General features: G+C 59.0%; 1 long non-coding RNA gene across 1 annotated transcript; it reads right to left on the minus strand.

Annotated features, from left to right (window-relative positions):
* Nucleotides 1–744: 744 nt before the first annotated feature.
* Nucleotides 745–2,812, minus strand: LOC116441958. Its single transcript, XR_004239308.1, has 3 exons — nt 2,684–2,812; nt 2,139–2,221; nt 745–2,045 (listed from the first exon to the last, which is right to left on the minus strand). It is a non-coding gene; the product is annotated as an uncharacterized LOC116441958 (long non-coding RNA).
* Nucleotides 2,813–24,214: the final 21,402 nt, after the last annotated feature.

A 24,214-nucleotide genomic window follows, 5' to 3' on the forward strand; every position in this document is an offset into this window, starting at 1 on the left:
TGGGGAATATTCCCTGGCTCCCGCAGCGCTCCGAAAGAGAAACGGAACCCCCTCCCAAACACTTCCCTTGGGCTTAAGGTCCCGCTTAAGGCTGAGCCCACGCTGAAGCCTTGGCCTGGGTGTAAATCCAGGCGGGATCGGCTCCCGGGCCCCGGCCCAGCTCTGCAAACAAACCCCGCATGTGCTGGGGCCGGGGGGCTCCTGAAGCCGTTCTTCCCCGGTGTTGTCCTGGCGGGACGGATCCCTGCTCCCGGCCACCTCGGCGAGGCTGGAATAGCACCGCGAGCTCGCTGGCCTTGGCACGGGGCGTCCGGGGAGCGGGGAAGAGCAGGGAATCTGCTCCTCCGGGAAAAGAGTTGGGAGCAGATCCCGTGGGATTTGGTAATGCTGGAGTCAGGCTTTAGGGCACGGATCCATCCGGCACCGTCTGGTGCAGGATCTTCTCGTCTCGTTGAGCGGGTCTTGTTGGAGGAAGGGCGGGATGTACACGAGGGTGGCCTGCAAAGCGGGATTAATTGTTTTCCCCAGGGATGGCTCTGAACCTGCCCTGCTGCTCGGCCAGAAAAGGGAGGAAGAAAACACCTGAAACCTCCCTCCCCCCGATAGTTTTCCTCAAGGTCCTTTGGCCTTGATGGTGGAAAGGGATTTTATCCAACGTTTTGTCGGGCTGAATATGAATTCAGTAGTGCTGAATTTGACAGTGCTGAACGTACAAACAAATACTGGATTTGGTAGTACTGCCCAGAGTGCCATTCCAGCCATCCCGGAGCTCCGCGGTGCGGCTGCGGAGGATTTCCCGAGGGTTTGGAGCCATTTCGAGGCGGGTGAACTCTTTTCAGGGCTCATTTCCCCGCAGAAACTCGGCTCGGTGTGAGAATGCGGGGCGAGGGGAGCAGCACAGAACGCTACAACCATCGTAAACCCCTCCTCCCCTCTCCCCCTTCCCGAATAAGCCTAGCAAAACTCCGCTTATTTCTCCCCGTGTGGGAACAGGGGGTGTAAAACGGGATTTAAAGCTGCGAAGAGCTGCCTTGTCCTCTCCGCCCGATTCCTTCATCCCAGAAGTCCTTCTCCCTCTGCTCCCCGCTCCTGCCTGGCAGCTCCTCCTTGCACGAGGCCCTCAAAATTAAAGATGACTGGGATAAAAAAGAACTTTTCCTCCCTGCTCTGCCTCCCTGAATCCGCAGGAGACCGTCCAAATAAACCAGAAGACGATTATTTATGGCCTTATAACTTGTTGTCACTGATTTCTCCAGGAGCGAAAAACCTCTTTGGAGAAAAATGGGATTTTCCCGGTTTGTTTTTTGGTGGTTTTTTTTGTTTTTGTTTTTGGTTTTTTTTGGTTTTTTTCAGGTGTGTGGGGTTCAACGAAAATAATCCGAGCTGAGAAAGATTTGGGGTTTCAGACTTGGGTTTGTTTGCTTGTTTTTTCCCAGATAAGAGAAAGTGGCTGGAAAATTTCATTTGGGAAAAGCTCAAATGGTTTTCCATCAGGTGAATGGTGTCGATCTCCTGGGAGAGCAGCGGTGGGATGGAGCCTTGGAACGGGGTGGGGAGCATGGACTGGGAACACAGCGGAATTCCCCCCCTAAACCCAGCTCTGCTCCCATAGGGAAAGCACCAGGGATATTGGAGTTATCAGGAGGGCTCCGTGCCAGAATTCCAGGCCGATAATTGGGGTAAAATGGGAACGAAACTTCACATCTTGTCCCAGCAAGAGGGAAATGGGGGAGCTCCCTTCGGGAAGGCTGTGCACAAACAATGCTCCTGCCACTCATCCCGGGGCACCGCTCCCCGGGCACTGGTTTCCATTTATTTCCTGGAATTCTGGGAGATGTCGGGAGAATTTAACACACATGATGCGGGCAGATGAATGGGCTGGATCCTTTTCTGGGAGCGAGCGTTCCCGGGGCTCCGTGTGGTTCCGCGGCTCCGGAGCAGGGGGTATTTTTTTCGGGAGATCTGGACTCCATTTCGGGCCGGCAAAATCCCGCTGCAGCCGAGGGAGACGCTTCCCGCTCACGTCAACAGATCCCAGGAACGTACTTAAAAACCCGGGCTTGACTTTAAGGCCAGGCTTAAGTAACTCTTGCTCCTGCTGGCAGGTGAGGGATTTAACAGAGCATTTCTGGGCTTACCTGGCTCTGGGCTTGGAGGAGAATCCTGCAGGATGCTGGGAGTTTTAGGGATCCAGGTGGACCCCCTGCGTTGCCTGGGAGCGCTGACATCCAGGAATTATCCAGATAAACACCATGGATAAACCCAGCCAGCAGTTTTTGGAGAGCCTGCCCCATCCTTCCCCTCTCAGCCGTGATTTCCCCACGGGAGGTGGGGGATTCCCAGCCCAAAATCCCGCTCTTCCCCCTCTCCACCTTCATTCCATCCAGGCACCAATTCCTGCCCCAAATCCTTCCTCCAAAGCAGCCCAGGGGCTGCAGGAATTCCCCCAGGACACGGCCTGGGTCGGGTCATTGTCCCCCAGAACAAACCCGGGAGTGACCCGACGCTGGTCCCACAGGAGCCGGATCCCTCCGTGAGGGAGGAGCTGGATCCAGGGAAAGGGAGCGTCAACAGCAGGGAATAACGCTGGGAGCTAAAACCCGGCTCAGGCAGGGAGAGGAAGGAATTCCCTGGGACGGAGGGACTGGGAGAGCACAGGAGCGTCCCTTCTCCCTCTCCTTACCTGCCCCGAGATCCAACATCCGCGGGGATTCACTTCCCCGGGATGAAATTCCTCTGCCTGAAACCAGGAGACGACGGCTAAAAAGGGCAACCATCCCCACTCCCGATCCCGGCTCTGGCATTCCCCATTGGAAATAATTTATCTCCTCTGGTCTGCCGGGCTTGTCCCACCAGCCCTAATGACTGGTTCTGTTTAATTTGCAGCTGCTTAATTGCAGCCGAACACTTCAACACCACTAAATTAAAGCAGGCTCCCAGCGTTTTCCCTGCCTGCGCTCCTGGCCCCGCTCCAAGGGCCGCGCAAAGCAGCCTCAGATGGTTCATTCCCGCCACACAGGCTGCTCCCTTCCCGAAAAAAACCCTCTGTGTGCCCGAACCCGCCGACGTGCGAGCACGGAAAACAACTTCCAGGCGGGAGGCGACCGGGATGAGGCCGCGTTCCCTCCTCCCGAGGGTACCCAGCCATTCCCGCGGCCTGGAAAAGGGGTTGGGGGACAGGAGGATCCTAAAGGGGAGCAGAGCCCGGCCTGGAGAGACTCCCCTGATGGGAAGGAAAGCTGCTGGCGGTGGGGTCTATCCCGGGCAGTTCCACGTCTCGGAGCAAATTTCCCGGTGTGGAATCACTTTGGGTGTCAAGTTCCCGTTAGAAAGGAGCCAGAGGAGATGGAGCCCCCGCTCCAGCAGCTCCTGCTCCCGGGGAATGGAGGCTTGGGGTTGGGATGTGCCTTTCCAGCACCATTCCGGGGGGATTGTTTGCTTTGGGCACGGACGTGCCTGTTGGGAACCCCGCTCCGAGAGGGGGGCTGGGAATCCATCAGCCGTGCCAAGGGCCGGGAGAGCAGAGGAAAAACGGGATCTGCTTCTGCGGGGAGCGGGGAGAAACGAGCTGAGGCCAAAGCTGGCCCCTCTCCTCTCCATCCCATCCCATCCCGCCGGGAGAGAGGGAGAGACCCAACACTCCCGCCAGGAAGGGAGGGAGGGAGGGAGGGAAAGCAACCCCCACTAATTGTGGGGTAAAAATAACCCGGACCTGCAAACAAGGCCATGGAAAACTCCTGTAAAGTTGAAAGGCTCTGGAAGCCGGGCAGGCTCCTGGTGCCCATAAATAATTTCCTTGTGGATCAGCAGAAACAATGCAATTAGGGGCACGGTGGGATGGCAGCCAGTGAATCCCTGGGAAAACTCCAACCCCGTGGAGCAGCCCCGGCGCTCCTCGCAGCTGCCTGGAGGTTTTGGGGGTTTTTAATGGGGTTCTTGCCCTGCTTAGACAAGAGGAGGGTCAGGCCTGGCTGCTGCGGGGACGACGTGAGATGGAGAGGAAACGCACTGGGTTAAGTGGGATATGCGGGACTGGGAAATGGGAGTGGCAGGGCTCAGCCTGCCCGGGAAGGAGCTGTGGTATGAGGGGGTGCTGCTCCATGGGGCCGCGGCCATCCTCCCCCAGAATCCTGGCAGAAAACTGGGGGGGGGGGGGGGAGAAGTAAGGGGCGAAGGAAGTTAAAGGAGGCACCTGGAGGAAGGAGGAGCCCAGGAAAGCCTGAAAGCCACGTTTGTGCCGGGTTACCCGATCCCGGTGTGGCTGAGGTGAGAACAGCGGCTGCCTGATCCTTATCTCGGCAGGACACAACGCCCCGGGATTGTCTCTGCTCCAGTGACCGAGAGAGAAAACACCTCCAGTTCCTTCCTTCTGCCCAGCCCCCGAGCAGCAGCATGGAGAGGAGGCCCAGAGCCGGGGATCCCCACGGGATCTGCTCCCCTGCAGAAAATTCCTCACCCTGGGATGGACAAAGCCTCCAACAAACCTGAGCAGGGTTGGTTTTCCTCAAAAAGCCCTATGGTTCAAATCCTCTGGGATTCCTTCCCATCTCCATTGAAAGTCTGAGTGGCTCCTGCAGCTTTCCAGGGGACTGAGAGTGGCAGGGGACATCCATCCCTCCATCCATCCATCCATCCCTCCATCCATCCATCCATCCCTCCATCCATCCATCCCTCCCTCTCCATCCATCCATCCATCCCTCCCTCCATCCATCCATCCATCCCTCCATCCATCCATCCATCCATCCCTCCCTCCATCCATCCATCCATCCCTCCATCCATCCCTCCATCCATCCCTCCATCCATCCATCCCTCCCTCTCCATCCATCCCTCCATCCATCCCTCCATCCATCCATCCATCCCTCCATCCATCCATCCATCCCTCCATCCATCCATCCCTCCCTCTCCATCCATCCATCCATCCCTCCCTCCATCCATCCATCCATCCCTCCATCCATCCATCCATCCATCCATCCCTCCATCCATCCATCCATCCCTCCCTCCATCCATCCATCCATCCATCCATCCCTCCATCCCTCCCTCCATCCATCCATCCATCCCTCCCTCCATCCATCCATCCATCCATCCATCCCTCCATCCATCCCTCCATCCATCCCTCCCTCCCTCTCCATCCATCCATCCATCCCTCCATCCATCCATCCGTCCCCATCCATCCCTCCCTCCATCCCTCCCTCCATCCATCCATCAATCCATCCATCCATCAATCCATCCCTCCATCCATCCCTCCATCCATCCCTCCATCCATCCATCCATCCCTCCTTCCATCCATCCATCCATCCCTCCATCCATCCATCCATCCCTCCTTCCATCCATCCATCCCTCCTTCCATCCCTCCATCCATCCATCCATCCCTCCCTCCTTCCATCCACCCATCCCTCCTTCCATCCATCCATCCCTCCTTCCATCCATCCATCCCTCCTTCCATCCCTCCCTCCATCCATCCACCCCTCCCTCCATTCATCCATCCATCCCTCCCTCCATTCATCCATCCATCCCTCCCCATCCATCCATCCCTCCATCCATCCCTCCATCCATCCATCCATCCATCCATCCATCCCTCCATCCATCCATCCATCCATCCATCCCTCCATCCCTCCATCCATCCCTCCTTCCATCCATCCATCCCTCCTTCCATCCCTCCCTCCATCCATCCACCCCTCCATCCATCCATCCATCCATCCCTCCCTCCATCCCTCCCTCCATCCCTCCCTCCATCCATCCATCCATCCATCCATCCATCCATCCATCCACCCCTCCCTCCATTCATCCATCCATCCCTCCCTCCCCATCCATCCATCCCTCCCTCTCCATCCATCCATCCATCCATCCACCCCTCCCTCCATTCATCCATCCATCCCTCCCTCCATCCATCCATCCATCCCTCCCTCCATCCATCCATCCCTCCATCCATCCATCCCTCCCTCCATCCATCCATCCATCCATCCCTCCCTCCATCCATCCATCCATCCATCCCTCCATCCATCCCTCCATCCATCCCTCCCTCCCTCTCCATCCATCCATCCATCCATCCATCCATCCATCCATCCCTCCATCCATCCATCCATCCCTCCATCCATCCATCCCTCCCTCCATCCATCCGTCCCCATCCATCCCTCCCTCCCTCCATCCATCCATCAATCCATCCATCCATCCATCCCTCCATCCATCCATCAATCCATCCATCCCTCCATTCATCCCTCCATCCATCCATCCCTATCCATCCCTCCATCCATCCATCCCTCCATCCCTCCATCCCTCCCTATCCATCCATCCATCCCTCCCTATCCATCCATCCCTCCATCCCTCCCTATCCATCCATCCATCCCTCCATCCCTCCCTACCCATCCATCCCTCCCTCCATCCCTCCATCCCTATCCATCCCTCCATCCATCCATCCCTCCATCCCTCCATTCATCCATCCCTCCATCCCTCCATTCATCCATCCATTCATCCCTCCCTATCCATCCATCCCTCCATCCCTCCATCCCTCCCTATCCATCCATCCATCCCTCCCTATCCATCCATCCCTCCATCCCTCCCTATCCATCCATCCATCCCTCCATCCCTCCCTATCCATCCATCCCTCCATCCCTCCATCCCTCCCTATCCATCCATCCATCCCTCCATCCCTCCCTATCCATCCATCCATCCATCCCTCCATCCCTCCCTATCCATCCATCCCTCCATCCCTCCATCCCTCCCTATCCATCCATCCCTCCATCCATCCATCCCTCATTCTGGCCCCCATGGCTCTGTGCCCACCCTCTTCACCATCCCCTGGCCAGTCTCAACCCCCAAAATCTCCATTTCCTCCCAGTGGGACAGCACCCCAAGCTGTGTCCCTATCCCAAGGAAGGGGCTCCCTCTGGGAGCCGCCAGCACGTGGAAGAAGGCTCCAGAGCTGCTTATCTCTCTGTCCAGAGGGATTTTCTTTGGAGAGGCTTTGGCCAGCATCCTGCCTGTGGGTGCTTCCCACAGCCCTTCCAGAGGCAGGAAAAGAGGGATGGTGAGCCCGGGAAGGGTGAGCAAATATCCCCGGATAATGTATTTGGAACGGGGGAAAGGAAAAAGAGCCAGAGAGAACACAGGGAATCCCCCTTTCCACCAGCCCCTGTGGTATCTCCACACTGAGCTGAGCCGCAATTCCCTATCCCTAATTTAGGATGTCTGCTTCCCAAACACCCTCTGGTGGAGCCTCCAAGGCCGTTTTCCAGCATGGATCCGCTCTCTGAGGGCTCTGGTTCCACTCCGTCCCCGAGTGGATGTTAGCACAGCCGCGCTGGCCCGGGAGGAGATGGAGCCACCACATCCCTGCCTCTGGCTTCTCCTGGAAAATCCCGGCGAGCCAGGACCTGCCGAGCAGGACGAGGCCCCCTGAAGGGGATATCTTTCACCTCCCGGTGACTTCTTCCACAAATATCCCGTCCTTCAACACCTTTGTGTTGACAGAGTCTCTGTCAACAGCGCCCGAACTTCAAACTTGATGCCAATCTCGGCGCCCAGGGGAACCGGTTGTGCCACAAGTGCTGCTGCAAGAGGAGCCCGGCCCTTTCCATGGAAAAATCCCACCCGGATGCCCTGTGCGGAAGGGCATCTCGCCGTGTGCCTGTGAAAATTCCTGGCGACAGGACCCTTGGAAGGTGTGGGAGAGCTGGAGCTGCTCCATAAGGGTGTTCCTGACGTTATATACCTTTAAATTCCTAAAATGCTCCTTGGGTTCAGCAGGACACAGAGAATAATCTGCAAAGAATCCCAGAACAGCTTGTGTGGGAAGGGGTTTTAAAGCTCATCCCCATTCCATGGGCAGGGGCACCTTCCATGATCCCAGGTTGCTCCGAGCCCCGTCCAAGCCGGCCTCGAGCATGAGCAAGAAAAGTTGTTTATTTCTTTAAAAGTCTCCAGGAAAAAAACCCCAACAAACAACAAAAAATTGCATTTAAATGTAATTTAAACACCTAAAATTTAAATGCAAATTTTGTATTTAAAATTTTTAAATATCCATATTTACAGGTGTAAAAATACAGGTTTTTACTTTAAAGGTTTTTTGGGATTTTTTTTTTTTTTAGGTGTTACTGGATTTAAGGAAAAACGGCCCAGCAGAGGTGAAAGAGGCACCTTTATCCTATCAGCCGTCGTTCTTGGAGATGTAAAGACCTGAAATTTGGGAATGGCGATGAAATTCACAGGGGTTTCTTTGGAAAAATTAGAAGCATCGATGGATCGTCAGCGCTGCCCCCCCCCCCCCCCCCCCCCAGCCGTGCATTTTCAGCAAAGATTTAGGTTTTTAAACTAAGGGAGGAAAGTAAATTTTCCTCAAAAGATAGTTTTGGAGGGGAAAAGAAGCTCAGGGCTGCGCGGGTTTTCTGGGAAGAAGCTTTGGGATGGCTCCAATGGGAAGCAGGATGTGCCTGGACGGCTCAGGTGTCAGAATCCTCGACTGGGAAGTCCCCGGGAGTGGGAAAAGAAGCGGGGGGGAAACCGGGAGAAGAGGCAGGAATGAGCTGCCAGCCTGGAGGCTCCCTCTAGTGCCGCTTCCCAGAGCTACCGGGGATCCTCTCATCCCAGCGGGAAAAGCTCGGGAGGGGACAGCCGGCAGAGCTGTCGCCAAGGGGCCCTCCTCAGGCATTCCCTGCCCCAGGCATTCCCTGCCCCAGCCCTCAGGACACCTTTGGGTGCCCCTTTCCCAGCTGGTGCCACCAAACCCCAGAGCGGGGACCCTCGGGGACCCTCAGCCCTGCCCGGCCTGGCCTTCCTGCCCGGATCCCGGCGTGGCAAAGCTCGGGAAGTGTTAAAGCCGTGGGAAGTGACAGGTCCCAGCCCCGGGGACATCCCGGCTGTGTCCCCGTGTCCCTGCCGACACACACAAGCGCGGCTCGTCAAATATTTGCCCTGCCCGAGCTGGGATAAATCCGTGGTGCAGCGTCCAAGGCCAGAGCTCGGCGTTCCTGGATCCACCTGGATGCTCAGCTCTGCCCCACTGTCCCATCCGTGTCCCCTCCGAGCGAGAGGGACGGGGACAGCCGTGGGGACGGTCACCGTGGAGCAAGGGACAGGCAGGGCATTTTCCAGCAGCTCAGGGACTGCTCCGGATCCCAGATCTCCATCCCGCGAGGAGCAGCCCCATCCCGCTGTGCCCTGAGGGATGTGACTCCCCCAGATCCCAGATCTCCATCCCGCGAGGAGCAGCCCCATCCTGCTGTGCCCTGAGGGATGTGACTCTCCCAGATCCCAGATCTCCATCCCGCGAGGAGCAGCCCCATCCCGCTGTGCCCTGAGGGATGTGACTCTCCCAGATCCCAGATCTCCATCCCGCGAGGAGCAGCCCCATCCCGCTGTGCCCCCTGGGGGATGCTCCCGCTCCAAGGCCTTCCCAGAGCTCCATTTCATGGAATCCATGTCTCCATCCGGCTCCATCTCCTCCCTCTCCCTGCACAGCACCCCCCAGGGACGGCAGCTGGCGGTGGGGGGAAAACAAACAGACCCGGGAGGGGACTGGAGCTTCCCAGAGCACGGAGGGTGGGGTGTGGGTGCTCCCACGGGATGCGAGCCCGGCCAGGCCGCTCCCAGCAGCGCTGCAGCATCTCCACGCGCCGGGAGATGGCAATCTCCCTCTTCCCACGGCATTCCCGGCGCCCGCGATGGAGCCGTGACACCGCCGAGCTCCCAGCTCGGCCCCGCGCAGGGAAATGCCGCTCCAACCTTTCCAGAGGAGCGGGATTTGCTCCCGCATTGGCAGCAGCAACGGGTGTTTACCCTGCGCTGCCTTATCTGCCTCCCTCTTCCCGAGCAAAGCGGGGGAAATTGGAGTGTCCCCGTTATCTGTTTGCCATCTGCCCCGGGATTAGCGGCTCCACGGACTAAGCTTTGGATCAACACGGTTTTATTGGATCCTGTCACTGCGGGCTGGCGGCGGCCGGGCTAAGTGAGACATCAAACCTCCTTCCTTCCCTCTCCCCTCCTGCCCGCCTCCCTCTGCTGGGCTGGAGCATCCCGGCCCAGCTTTTGTGGCAAAGGGAGAGGAAAAGGGGAGTTTCACTCGGATTTCCAGCATTCCCTCCCTTCCACGGGGGCTGGAGGAGCAGGGCGTGCTTCCCCTCCTGGCAAAGGAGGAGGGGATGGACACAGCACGCTCCTTGTTTAATCCCAGTGCTGCCTCTAGAAGTAAATATGGGGTTAAAAAGCAGCCTGGGGATCCAAACTCTGCTTTCCCGGGATCCCCCTCACTCTTCTCGCCCCTGGAAGGGGGAGTGGGATGTGTGCAGACACAGCCACAGCAGAACAGGAGGGCACAGGGATGGGGTTGGGACCTCTGGAGCTCTCCTTATCCCTGGGATGGGCAGGAGAGGCTGTGCCGAATCCCAGGGACACGCAGCCAGGGAGTCTCCCCACCCTGCCCAGCTCTGAGCGAATTTGGGCTGGTTCTAAAAAAAAACGGGGAAAGGGTCGCCCCTGGGAGGCTCCAGCCCGATGTCCCTGCCACAAACCCAGCAGGTGACGGAGCCACGTTGGCGTTCAGTGACCTTTCCACCCCAAAATTGGGCCGGGAGGGCTGGAATCCTGATGGATCCCCTGGTCCCACACATTCCAGGAGCAGGGAATTAACGAAGGGGCACGTTGGCTTGATCCAGCCCCATCGCAGCAGCTTGGCTGCCCCTCCCAAGTTTCTGAGGGGAAAGGAACCATGGAGGTTGGGTTTTCCATCGTTACAAAGGAAAAAACCAAAGTTTTTAAATGGGAAACATCGTCTCCGTTGGGGAACCCACACTATGTAGGTGGCTGTGAGGGGAAAGGGGACACTCATTCCCAAAAAACCCGCTCGGAAACACATCTCTGGGATGTGGAAACACATCTCCACCTTCCCGCTCTTTTCCCCCTTTTTAACTGTGCAAATGCCAGTCCACCAAACCCAAAATGCACCTGAGGGGCTACAGCTGTGCACGAGTTAAGAGTGGGGAATTTTTGCCGGGCGAATTCCAGCCTAAATAACCCCTGGATGTGGGAATATAGGACAAACATCCGGGCTGCTCCCTCCCCGAGATGTCCAGAGTGGGTTTTCCTGCGGCGGCTATCGGCCAGGATCTCGGCAGACAGATGCGTTTAGTGTTTGCCGCCTGGAGACACTGGAAGGAAACAGTTTATAAAATCAGATTAGGGCTGGAAAAATCGCCTAATGATCACAATTCCCGGCCCCGCCGCCAAGTAATGAAGCGTTCAAGAGCTGTCAGCGCCTGGATGAAAGCGGCCTCGCGCGAGAGCCCCGCGCCTCCGAAGGATGGCTGCGGATGGATTGCGGCGAGATACAATCCCGCGATAAGGGACAATGGGAGCCTCGAGAACACTTCAGAGCGGCCTCCTCGGCGCGGTGCCGGCGCCGCAATAAAAGCTCATAAATTACAGAAAAAGAGAAGAAGTTTCCGAACGATTTCTGATAAAAGACGAGCCGAGGCGAAAGGGAAGAGCGGGAGAATCCCTCGAACCCGCGCATGCGCCAGAGGGGAAAGGAAGGCGCGCTCTGTAGACCCCCAAAGGATGGGCCGGAAAGGGAATGCTGTGGCTTTTCCCTGGAAAATCTGTTCTGCAAAGCAGATCGGGGTGTGGGTGGGTGTGCCCTGGCTGGCGGGAGGGATCAGCTGCTCCCGACGGTGAGGGATGGATCCACAAGGAAGGAGGGAAGCGTGGCTTGGGCCTCTACCGACCCCTTCCCAGGCCGGGAACCACCCAGCTCCAACCTCCCTCCAATCCCTAAATTCCATTGGGGAGTAAAGAGCTTCCCAGCTCCCGAGGCCTTTCCGGGAACACCTTGGGCGTCGGCTGCGCATGGAAAAAGCTCCCAGAGCAGCAGCCCCGGGATGTGTCCCAGCAACGCGGAAAAGCCAGGAGCGCGCATTCTCCGGCCTCAGAAACCAAGGATGGGGTTGAAGTCACCCTTCCCTTGGGGGCACCGAGCCCGCGATCCCACCAGGAAGAAGGGAAAAGATGGATTCTCCGTGTTCCCCGTGGTCTGAAATGCAGATGTCTGCGCTCGAAGCAGCCGTGGCACAGGGAACGGCGATGATTTATGGGAAGCTGCACCAGCATCCATTATTCATGTGGGATGCACGGGAAGGAAGGGCTTTGGTATGGATCGGGAAAAGCTTCGGATCCATGGGGGAGATAAACCTGGAGGAATGGTGCCACCCGGAGCGGGGCTGGAGCTCTGGGGCAGTGTCGCGGCGCCACCCTGGACAACGCGGGCACTAATTCCGCCTGGAAGAGAGCTGCATCCCAATATCCCTGATGGAATTGCTGCTCCAGAGCGATGTCAAGGCTTTGTGTGCTGTGGGTGCCCACAAACCTTGCTTGGAGCAGATTTCCCTCCCAAACCCGTCGATTTTACCTCAAAATTACTTCAGTCACCCCAAACTCCGCCTCACTCAGGTGAGGAGGGAAGGGCAGGATCCACCAGGGACCCCTCAGCCTGGAATGCCGCATCCCCGAGGCCTCCTGGCAGCGCCGGGATAAGGCAGCGACTAATTACAGCTCGATTCCCATTAATGAAGGGACAGGCGCCGGAGCGCGCTGGGCACAACCAATGCTCGGAAAGTCTCCCTCTGAACGGCTGCAATTAGAGCGTTTGCTGTTAATTGCGCTCATTAACCTCTCGCCCGCACGGAGCAGCTGCGGGAGGAGCAGCTCCAGGGCTGGCGGCATCCCCGGATTGTCCCGCTGGCGTCCAGGCCCATCTCGTGGCAGCGTCACGCGCAGATCCCAAAGGGAGGGGGAGGGGGGGAGGTGGGCTGTGGGGCTCACGGACACCAAAGGCCTTCCCAGTGCTGATTCCCTTGGATAGAAGCAGCCGCTTGTGGGATCAGCCTCGGGCCTACAGCACCCCGGACTGGAATCCTTAAAAAGCCAAATCCCAGAGGAAGCAGGGCCGGCAGCACATCCCAGTCCAGCACATTTCCCCCCACTCTCCCCTCCCAGTGCTGCTCTCGCTCAGTTTTGGCTTGGCCGGTTGAGTGTCTTTATTTATTCCTCCGGCATTATTTCTATTTTGAGCTTCCCGAACTGCAGGAACAAACCCCTTTAACTTTCCTGCGGGCTCTCCAAGTCTCGCAGCTCGTTCCCGGGGAATGCAGCAGGGCGGAGCCCGGGAGCCCCAGCACCTCTCACCCGAGCACCCGGCTGTGCTCCCAGGGAGAGCGAGGGCCTGCTCCATCTGGCAGCCAGGCCTGGAATTCGGGAGGAAGTGATCTTTCCCTCGTGTTCCCCGTTTCCAGCAGGATCCGTCTTCCTGTCACCTCGTTAGGGCTCCTGCCCAGAGCTGCTACCGAACCCCAGCTGGGCTGGAGGCAGAGCCCAGGGAGGCAGCAGGAGATCCTGCAGCTGTTTCATCCCAAACTTTCTGCCCTTGCAGCCCCTTTCCCCACAGGATTTGCTCCAGCCAAAGGCTCCTGACCCAGAGGTGTGCTGGATACGGACACCCCCCCAATCCACAGGGCACAGATTTCAGCTTCCCAACCCTACCACGTCCCCTCCGAGCCCTGAATTCCCCGGAAAAGGAGCTTCCCCAGCTCTCCAGCTCCAAGCCAGCCTCGCTGGGAGAGGTTCAGTCCTGGAATATTCATATTTTCCCATTTGAAATCCCTTTCTCTCCCTTCCTTCCTTCTCTTTTGTTGTTGTTGTTGTTTGGGGGTTTTTTTGGTTTGGTTATTTTCTGTGGTTTTCTTTGGTTTTTTGTTTTTTGTTTGGTTTGGTTTTTTGGTTTTGTTTTTTTTTTCGGTTTTGTGCTGGGGTGTTTTTTTGTTGGTTTTTTTTTTTGGACAGCGAAGGCGCTGCTTTTGTCCCCGCTCTTCCTCCGGCCCTGATCCTGTGACAAGGAATAAACGCGCGAGCATCCGCGGCGGCCGCGGTGGGGCAAAGCCCGGCGCCCTCGAGTCAAGCCCCCATTCATGCCCTGCCTCACCCCGTGACTCCGACGGGACCAACTCCCAGGGCAGAAACTTGTTTGTTGTCCCTTAAATGGCCCCATTGTCCATTGTTGGGGCTATTCCCTGAGCGCCAAGCCTTCCTTCGGCTCGCTCCGCGCCTGCCCCGGGGCCCGCAGGGGACGGGCACCCTCCGGGCACAGCGAGCGCCCCCGGGGCTCCCGGCGTGGCCAGGGGAGGTTTATCCCAAAATTCTGCCCCGCTTGGGAGCGCTGGGCAAAGAGCTCCCTGCCTGTGTCCGTGGGGTTGTGCTGGAGAAATCGGGAATAACCTCCTTTTCCAGCCCTGCCTGTCTCCAGCCCCCAGCCCCATCCGCCTGCATCCCAAAATCCGCGGCCCTGCCCCCAAACGGGCAGAGCCGGGCTCCTCCCTGCCAAATCCCGGCGGCTGGAAAAGGCTGAGGAGAAAGGGCTGTTTCCGAGAGTCCCTGAATTCCGAGGCTCCTCTCCAGAGCCTCGTGCTTGCCCAAAGGGGAGGTAAAAGGTCCTTGTCCTCCCCACATCAGCTGCCTGTCAGGAACGGGGGGAACTGGAAATATCCTGGAGCAGAGGGACGAGGGCCAGGCAGGCCTTTCTGGGGAATCACGGAACGATCTGGGACGCAAGGGACCTTTGCAGCAGCTCATCTTCTTTCCACCCCCCTGCCGCGGGCAGGGACACCTTCCTCTATCCCAGGGTGCTCCAGCCTGGCCCTGGACACTTCCAGGGATCCAGGGGCAGCCGCAGCTGCTCTGGGCACTCACTAATCCCACGGTCAAAATCCCTTCTGGTGTCTTACCTAAATTTACCCTGTTTCGTTTTAAACCAAGCTGAGTTTAAAACCACGCGAAAAGTCCTGAATCCAGCTCATTTGGAGCCACTGGAAGCGCCCCAAATCCGGCCCGTTTGGGAGGATGCAGGGATCCAGGCGCGAGGCCGGCAGGGCAGCGGGACAAGGGCCATCTCCTGCCTCCGCAGGGTGACGCTTGCCTGCGCTCGGAGGTGGCTCCGGGGGACGTTCCGGGGCTGTTTGGGCTGAAATCCTCTTCGCCGGGCGCCGGGGCGAGATGCGGGGAGCGGCCACACGGTGTCAGCGCAGATCGCGACATCCGCGGCCCCGCAGCCAGAGCCCTCGTGCGGAGCCCCCGGCCACGCCGAGGGGGACGTGGGGGCGCGGGTGTCGCCAGGATGAGGGGGCAGCGGGGCTGAGGCACACGGGGCTTTGCTGTCCCCTCTGTGCCACGGGTGGGGTCGCAAACCAGGGACAGATCAGGTGTGGCAGCATCGCCTCCGTGGTGTGGTTATCCTGAGGCCCCCCGGCCCTCTTCCTGCACGTTTCCTTCCGCTCCTTGTCCCACCCACCCTCTGCTGCCGCGTTCCCAAAGCAATTCCAGCCCTGGCCCGCTTTCCGTGCACCAAAACCTCTCCCTGGCGCGGGATCCCGGAAGGGTTCGGGTTGGAAGGGAGCTTAAAGCTCATCTCGTTCCTCCTGTCCCCTGCCGCAGTTCCACCGTGCCAGGGTGCTCCGAGCCTTTTCCTTCAATGGGATTTTTAGTGGCACTGTTACCGAGAGATTCCCCAGCTCCGCCCCTCCCAAGACAGGGAATCCTGCGGGTCCTTCCTTCCCCGCGCACCAGAACTCCCGAGGCTTGGAAAACACAGAATCCATCAGCGGCAGGCACTGGCACAAGGCAAGGAGCAGCAGAGCCCTGGGCTTTGCTCCGAGGAGCAGCACGCACCAGGCAGGAGCGATCCATGAGCTCTGGATGGAAGGAAAGCCCAAAACTTCCATGAAAACTTCCCTTTCCCTGCACTGCAGTCATTCCGGGAATCTGGGATTGACCGAAACTCCGTTTTCCCGCCCAAGGCACCCGAAGGGCCGAGATCTGTGCCTACACTTCCTCAGGCAAGGCATTCATGGCGCTTAAGGAATGAGAGCAGGCTCCCTCAGCCGTTCCCTGCGTTATCCCTGCCCTGTGCTGTACTCCGGAGAATCCCACCACGGAATTCCGCCGGCACCCGGCCACTGCACAGAGCAGGCTGCACCAGGGCTGTACCTCGGAGCAGAGAGGCAATTCTGCTTCCACACCACCAATTATCGGGGTTGGAAAGTTCTCCCCCCAGGAAAACCTAGTGGGATTTTTCACCTGGGCCAGAGGCGGGGAAGCGCTGCAGAGGGAGGCAAGCTTCTGGTTCATCCTTTGGGATTCTCCTCTCCCTGCTTCCATGTGCTCCCGGGGCAGGGAGCAGGAGGGAGATCTGCTCCACACCCCGAGCAAACCGCAGACCGGGGCCCAGCCCCCGAGAAAAGCCCTGTCCACATCCAAACCCTCACGGCCCAAACAAACACAACCCCGGGACAGCACCTGTTCATGGGGGGCGAGGATGGATCCCGCTGGAATGACCCCCGGACGATCTGCTGGGCGCTGAAGCAGCGCCCGGAGCGATTGAGGGACAGGATGGCTTCTTTAGGGCTCTGCAGCGCGACCGGGCCCGGGAGGGCAGCGCGGCCTCCTCCCAAAATGCGAAAACGCACAGGAATTACCAGCAACACCAGCACAGGTCCCCTGGAGCGGCTTCCCGGTCCCTCCGAGCGCCGGGCTCCCCCTCCCCAGCATTCCAGGGAACGCGTCCCAGCCCATTCCAGAGGGATGCGGCTGGAGAGCCGCGCCGGAAGGCGGCTGCCAACATTAAATTCCGCTCCAGCTCTGCGCGTCACCTTCAATTTCTCTCTAAGCTGCCGTGTTTATTTAACCGAATCTGCCTCGCGTCGCTCGGAGCAGCAGCACTCAACCTTTAAACAGCCCAAGAGCCACTTCAGCCCGCGGCGGATGCCGAGAGCTCCGAGCCGGGCAGGCACAAAGGAGCCGCCGCTTTGTGCCTGCCGTGGGCTCCTCCAGCCCCAGCTCATTCATCCCGCCGGAGCTGGAGCTCATCCCGAGTTTTCCAGCCATCCTTCCAGCTGGTGGAAGCTCCAGTGCCACCAGCGGGTGACCCACAGCGGCCTCTGGCCGCCGTGTGCCAGCATCCACCCGTGGGCGGCTCTGCTGGTCACCATCCCACCCCCCCAGCACCAGGGAAAACACTTCCCGCTGGATCATTTGGGAGCATCATCATCGTGCATCTGCCTCCCGGAAGAAAACCCAAAACAACTCCTTTTCCCAAGCCACTCCAACCACACAGAAATTCCCGGCCTCCAGAGGAATCCGAGGGACACCCCACACTGCTCACCAGCGGGAGCACCAGCACCCAGCAGCTCCCTCATCCCACCGGCACTTCTCTGGCCGTGCCACAGGGGCCAAATCCAGCAGGATTCCGAAACGCCGCGTCGCTTGACACCCTGCCACCCCGGTAACCCGCTCGCTTCACTTTTTCCTTTTTTTCTTCTTTTTTTCTTCTTTTTTTTTTGTTTTGGCGTGCTGACGAGATTTATTTCAAGCTCTTCGCTGAAGTTGAGGGAGGACTCGCCGCGTACTCAGCGAGGCGCCGCGGTGTGCTGCCACGTCCTCGGCTGCCGAAGTCTTCGCGTTTATTCTCCTGCGGACGGCCCCAGAATCCACTCCGTGCTGAATAAAATCAGCCTCGGGTGTCCTTCAGGAAGTTAACGCGGGGCTTCGGGAGCCAGGGCGAGAAGTTCAAGGAGAATATTCCAGGTGGCCAGCACGTGAGGAAGGAGCCGCTGAACCTCTCCCATCGAGCTGCCAGCTCCTGCTCGGGCTCGCCTGGCTGCAGACGGGCTCCTGCCTCGGTGAATAACAAGCAGCCCCGCGGCCTGCGGGGTGACGAGAGGAGCCCTGGGATGCTGCTCCTAACCCTGCTGCTCACCTGAGTGACACCTCCCCAGGGGGGGCAGAGGGTGGGGAGCAACAGCCCGGGCTGCAGCCCCCAAAATGTGGGGGTTTCAGGGCCGGTTTGGGGTGGCTGTGCCTCAGGAGCAGCTCTGAGCACTGGAAACACAAAAAACCACAAGCACGGCGACCCAAGGCGAGCCTGGGCTGTGACCCCTGAGGGCGATGCCTCTGCTGAGGTTCCTCGGGGGCTTTTTGGGTTATTTTTTTACAAATAACGATCCTCGTCCGGTTTGCTGGTTCAGGGACAAGGCGGGAGGGCGGAGAGCGAGCACCTGTATCCCACAGGGTGTCCCCACTGGGCATAAAACACCCCCTTGAGCCTCCCTGATCTTGGAGCAGCTCTGTATCCAAGGAAGACCAAGATTCCGCATCCACAGACCTCCCTCCGCTCCCAGTGGAAGCATCCAGCAGCTCCATCCTGCTGGGAGCAGGGAACCTGGCTTTAGCCCAGCCCCTTCTCCTGCTTCCCCAGCCTCCCCCTTTCCCAGAGAGCCTGCCCTTTCCCCCCTGCGGCCACGTGGAGCTCCGGGTGCTCTCAGTTACTCACCGCGGCCCAGCCTCTGCCTTTGGCGCAAAGCCGAGCCCAAGCAGCCGGGGAGAAAGTTGATCCCGGCGTTAATTTGGATCAGGGATGCACACACCCGCCACAGAACAAAGCTGGGGCTGCGCGCTCCTCTCCCCACTGTGTCATCTGCTCCCCACTGCCAGTGCCCTCGTTGATCCTGAAATTACCGAGCCCGAGGAGTTGTTCAGCACGAGATGTGGGGCGTGAAAGGGGAGAGAGGCTCGGGAAATCGCCACCGAGGTTACAGAGGCGGAGCACGACGGGCGCTCCAGGCTCCTTCGGTTTCCTTCCACCGCGTTGGGGTGTGGAGGGGGAAAATCCCAGATGGCTTCAGGACGGTGAGGAGAAGCCCAGGAATCTCCTGCCTCCAGCGCAGCCCAGTAATCACCCTCAGCCCAGCAGAGGTCAGGCGTTCAGCACCCAGCTAACCCCCAGCCAGGAGCTGCAGCAGCTCACCTGCTCACCCCCACTCCCTGGAAAAGCCTGGCCTGGAGCAGAGTTCAAGGAATCATCCCAGAGGGGTTTGGATTGGAAAGGCCTTTAAATCTCGTCCAGTGCCACCCCGTGCCATGGGGCACCCTCCACTGCCCCAGGCTGCTCCCAAGCCAAGTCCAAGCCGGCCTCGGGCACTCACAGGGATCCAGGGGTATCTCTCATGCAGCTCACAGGGTGCTGGTTGTTCTCTTCCCCCTCTTTTCCGTGTATTTTCCTCGGTTTTGAGGCCTCCCTCCTGCCTTGCTTTGCCTGCACAGCAGCTGAAGGCTGATGGAATTCCCTGTTCCCCCCAAAGTCTCCAGCAGATCCCTGGGGATGGAGCCAGGTTTGCCATCGCCGCTCCCCTCTCAGCAAAGCCAAGAACCAGCCCCTCCACACTCCCAGCCAGGAGCATTTCCAAGGCCCTCAAAGGCCTGGAAAATCCCAAATCCAGCCAATTTCTCCTCTGTCTCTCACTCAAATCGGGGTTTTGTGAGCTCCCAGCCTGCCGGGGGGGAGGAAACCAGACCCTGCTACTGCTGTGGATAACATTGGCGACAAGGAAATCTAGCTTCACTTCCAATCTTTTTTTTTTTTTAAACAGCGAGTTTTATCTCAAAAAGAATCAATTTTTCTCTGCCTTTGAAGAGCAGAACCCTCCTGATATTCATTACTTGACTCAGGTCTTCGCCTTTGATGGAAAACTTTGGATCGGAGGCGGCATTCGGCATCCTGTTTAGCACAAATGTGACCTACTGGTGCAACAAACGGGCTGTGCAGCGCTATCTCCCCGGCAAAAGAGTTTGCTTGGCAGTGCCGAGAGGGGAAAACAAACCCTTGGCGGGCATTATCAAACAGAAATACGAAATTTATTTTAAAAGGAAGAAAAAAAAAAGGTGGAGGAAAGCAGTCAAAACGGGCACGTTTCTCTTGCCAGGACCGCAGGATCCCATCCCCACTCCTCCCTGGGCTTGGATCCCAGGATTTCAAGTATGAGGGGGTGAAAAGAGGTGCAAATCCCTAAGGGCACCTCCACAGCCCCAAAAGTCCGAGTTTCTCCAAGGAGAGGAGCCAGTCCAGGTGGTTTTCAGCTACTCCTGCGGCAGGGCTGTGCCGCAGCGTGTGGGTGAGCAGCAACCGCCCAACACCCCGAGCTGAGCGAGCATCCCGAGGGAGCAGCGCGAGCTCCAGCAGCCCAGTTCCCGCCATTTCCGGAAAAACGAGCAGGTTTCAGCGGGAAAACGGCCTCTGCGCAAGCTGGGCTCGGCGCTTTTGTCCCTCGGGCTGCTCTGTGCCCACAAGGAAGCGTTCAGGGGCGCTGGAAAAACATTTATCCATAAAACCCGAGAACATCAAATACTCTCCACTGCGCGCCGCAGCTCCCCGGGCCAGCCTAGCTACTGGGACATCCTGGTGGGAAGGAGCAGCGAGCTCTGGGATTACACATTAGCCAGGGCAGCCCGGGGCCGGGGATGGTTCCAGGACAGAGGAGGAAGGAGCAGCCGCTGTCCCGGTTAATGTGTAACAGCTCCGCCACCTCTGCCTCCTCACCTTCTGCTGCCGGCAGCTGCTGGGGAGGCACCAAACCTGAGCCGGGCCCAGGCTGGGCTCCTGAGCCCCTCAGGGGGCACGGGGTGGCCAGGGGGCAAGGGAGGGTCCTGCCCCTGGGTCAGGGATGAGGGAAACCTCCGGCACTGTGCTCCCAGGTCGTCCTGAGTGCGCCAGGTCCTGCTCAGAGCCCCCTGGCTCTCCGTGCCTTCCCCAGGTGTCTCCCACAAGTGGATGTCCTGTTCCTATTCCTCAGCGGCAGACCTGGCTGTTTCCCTCCTCCTCCTCAGGTTCTCCTTTTCCTGGCAGAACAGCTGGGGCAGGGATTTCCCTCAGGCTTGGGCTCCGAGGCACAGGGACCCCAGGGACAGATTTCGTCCCTCCTCCCACCCCAGAAGAGCTGCCCTGTTCCACCGGGGCTCCCCTTTTCCTACCACCCATAATTCCCACAGCAGCGGGAGAACCTGGGAAGGAATGAGGCCCTCCCAGCCCAGCTTTGAGGAGCCCCTGCAGCGTCTCTGCCACGCTGTCACTGGGGATGTGGCAGGGTCTTCCCAGGAGTGTCCTTGGAGCACGTGGCAGTGCTGGCCTGCTCCCGCTGGGATCTGCTGTGGCGCGCAGGGAATTCCTGCCACTGCTCCCACCAAGGATTTCCATGTGGAAGCCTTCAGTGATGGGCAAGTCCAGACGGAAGATGAGCCAAGCAGCACCCTGATCTCCCAGAGTGTCACAGAACTATGGAATACCCTGAGCTGGGAGGACCCACTGGCATCATCCGTTCCCACTCCCAGCCCTGCACAGATGCCCTGACACTCCCACCTGGAGCATCCCTGAGTTGGGCTGGAGCCGTGCCCATTCCCTGGGGAGCCTGCTCCGGTTCCTGACCACCCTCATATCCATCCTAGCCCCTCCCCGTGGCCCTGTCTCCACCGGGGACAGCACCGGCTCCAACCCTGCCTGCTCCCTTCCCAGGAAGCCGCCGGACGGGGCCGACGCCACCGCCGCGGTGTCAGCAGCGTTCCCACCGCAGCCTGGCTGATCTCGGCTGACAGTGATCCCACCGCTCATTCCCACCGCTCCCGGGGTCCGGGCGCCGGGAGACGGACGCGTGATTGATGGGGCGCCCGCGATACGGCGTGAGCGCTCCTTTATCTGCGCCTCGCCGGTGGCTCCGCGTCGCTCCCAGGGTTTACGGCGTCACTGTCACTTGGGTTGCCTTTTTTTCTTTCCCAACCTGCTTGGTTTTTCCCACCAGGGAATCTGCTTCACCTGCGAGATTTGAGGAGTTGGGCCAAGCGCCCCGGGCAAAAGTCGGCATCCGTAAGTGCGGGTGGACGTGGGGGAGTCGGAGCAGGTGCTTTCCACGGAAGGCTGCTGGGAGCAAAATCCACCCAGAGCAACTTCCGGAGGGATTCCGAGCCCAACGCTGCAGCGAGCGGCGAATTCCATGCGAAAAGTTGGGTACGCATGGAGGGACCAAGGCTGGCTGTGGAGACAGTGAGGAGGGGAGGAGAAAATCAGTCGTTGGTGTCACCAGGACATCCTCCCCCTCCCTTTGCTTCCCCAGGAACATGGACCTCCACTTGGGATGCTGGGAGATGTCTCAGGCAGGTGAAACAAGACAAGGCCACGGTGTCCCCAAAAGTGCTGTTGTCAGAGGGCCCCCAGCAGCCCACACCACTCCCATGGGCTGTCCGAGCCGGTGCCGCAGCCTGGGGCTGCTGTGTCCCCACAGCAGCTCCCACCAGCACCTGCTCCTGCTCCGTCCCAGGGCAACACCCAGGAAAAGAGCAGAATGAGGAGAAATGAGGTGAAATTGAATTCCGTATTTTACAAAACGAGGAGCGGGTGCCTGCTTCCAACCGAAACCCGGCTGGACGGGGCGATTCCCGTCTCCCTCTGCACAGGTTGCCTCCTTCCCTGCCCTGTTCCAGGTGCTGGAACTGCAGCAGGTTGCGCTGTGTGCTCAGCCCGGGGACAGCCCGTGGCCATCTGTCACCCCCAGGTGTGTGCCCGGCCTGGGCAGGGACGGGGCTTGGGCTCCTCAAACACGGAGCGGGGTCGTAAAGTGGGGTGTGGGGGTGCCTTCCCAGCCCCTCGTCCCACTCCCACCTCCTCCCTCACACTCCCTGCTGTGGGGGACTGGGCACCTGTTTAATTCCCTCTGCAAGCCAGGCTGGAATGAGGACCTCAGCCCAGAGTTCCCAGCTCCTGCTCTTCCCAAGCCCTGCCAGGTCCTGGTGCCGCCTTCTCGAGCTCTGGATTCCCTCACTCCTGGGAGGGGGCTGTGGATGGCGGGTGGGAGCCTGTCCCTGCAGCCAGGGAGTTTTGGGGGGGGTGTCTCTCCTCGCCTGGGCATTCCAAGCCCAGAGCTCCCAGGCCTCTCCCAATCCCAGGACACAAAGTGGTGCCAGCTCGAGTGACTGCAAAAACTTGGGAATGACCACCCTGCCACGAGGCGGAGCCGATCCCAACCTCCCCAGCCTGGGGTCCGGACCTCGCGCCTCAAAGCCAGCCCCTCCAGGAGATTCCACACGGGGTGTTTGGGGAGCAGGAAGGACTGACTCTCCAAGGCTGAGTGAAACCCGCTTCTCTCTCTGTCCCCGGGCCTGCCGGTTTGGGTCCAGCGCTTCTGGGGGATGGCGGGATCCACGCATCAGGCGCCAAAACGCCCTCCTAGTAAAAATAACAAATGAAAATGGGTTAATTCGTAAAAATACGGAGGTTTTGTTCATAAAATAGGAACCGGTTTCCAGCACGGCCCGGGCTTCTCAGCACAGACAGCTGTCCCGAGGAGCACCTGTGGGGCCCCAAAGGCAGCTCTTGCTCCCTTGCCTTTTCCTGCACTTCCCCTCCTTCCCGGATGTGGGGAGGCAGGAGCTGGAGCTGGTTTATTACCACCCTCGCAGAGCTGCAATCCCTCTGTGCAGCGTTCCCTAGGGATGGAGAGAGAGAGACAGAGACATGTCCTGGGCATCCACCCGGAATTCCATGCTGCGAGAGCAAAGACTTTGCAGATTTACGCAAGTGAGGCTTCTTCATGCAAATAAATATGTCTGTAAATCACCGTCATTTAATGGGTATTTTATTGTGGGCGACGTAAAACCACGGGATTATTTTCTCCCCCCCACCCCCCCCGGTTTCATTCCCTCGCCCAGCAATCGGGGCACTTTGTCCCAACAAAACAAGCTTGGCGAAGTTATTAATTGCCTGGAACAAGCTCTTTATTGACCGGGGTGGGGATCAATCACTTTATCTGCGGGCAGCTCTGCCTGTGACCGGGGGATTTCACTGAGCCCTATCTGTCCCCGGCCCCTGCGACTTTCACACGGGACTCCAAGGTCTTTCCAGGAGCGGGGCAGGTGCTGGGGGGGCGGGGTGGGGATCCGGCTCGGGTGGGATGGAGCAGGGGTTCTGTCGCCTTCCCTCTGCCCGCCGCTGGTGCCACTGCTGGTGCCCCCCCCCCGCCTTTTGTGCGTCACCCAGGAACCCTTTGGAAGGGACGTGGGATGCCCAGGAAGCCCTTCCGGCCGGCTGGGAGCTCTCCGTCCTCTCTGGAATCACGGTGGGATCATACCTTCTGCGGCAAGGAGCCTGGGAAGCGGCAGCGGCACCGAGCTCAGGATGCTTGGAAAACGCTCTCAGGCACGTGGGGTGATTTCTGGGGCTGTCCGGGAGTCGGACTCGATGAGCCCCAACTCAGGATACCCCAGGATTCCACGACCGCTCTTCATCCCTGGCTTCAGGGAAGCTGGGCAGCACCAGCCTCCGTCACCAACTCCATCCCCTTTTCTTCGCAACGATTTTTAAAAA

Source organism: Corvus moneduloides, chromosome 3 (assembly GCF_009650955.1).
Source record: "Corvus moneduloides isolate bCorMon1 chromosome 3, bCorMon1.pri, whole genome shotgun sequence".
In the NCBI taxonomy this organism is placed as follows: domain Eukaryota; kingdom Metazoa; phylum Chordata; class Aves; order Passeriformes; family Corvidae; genus Corvus; species Corvus moneduloides.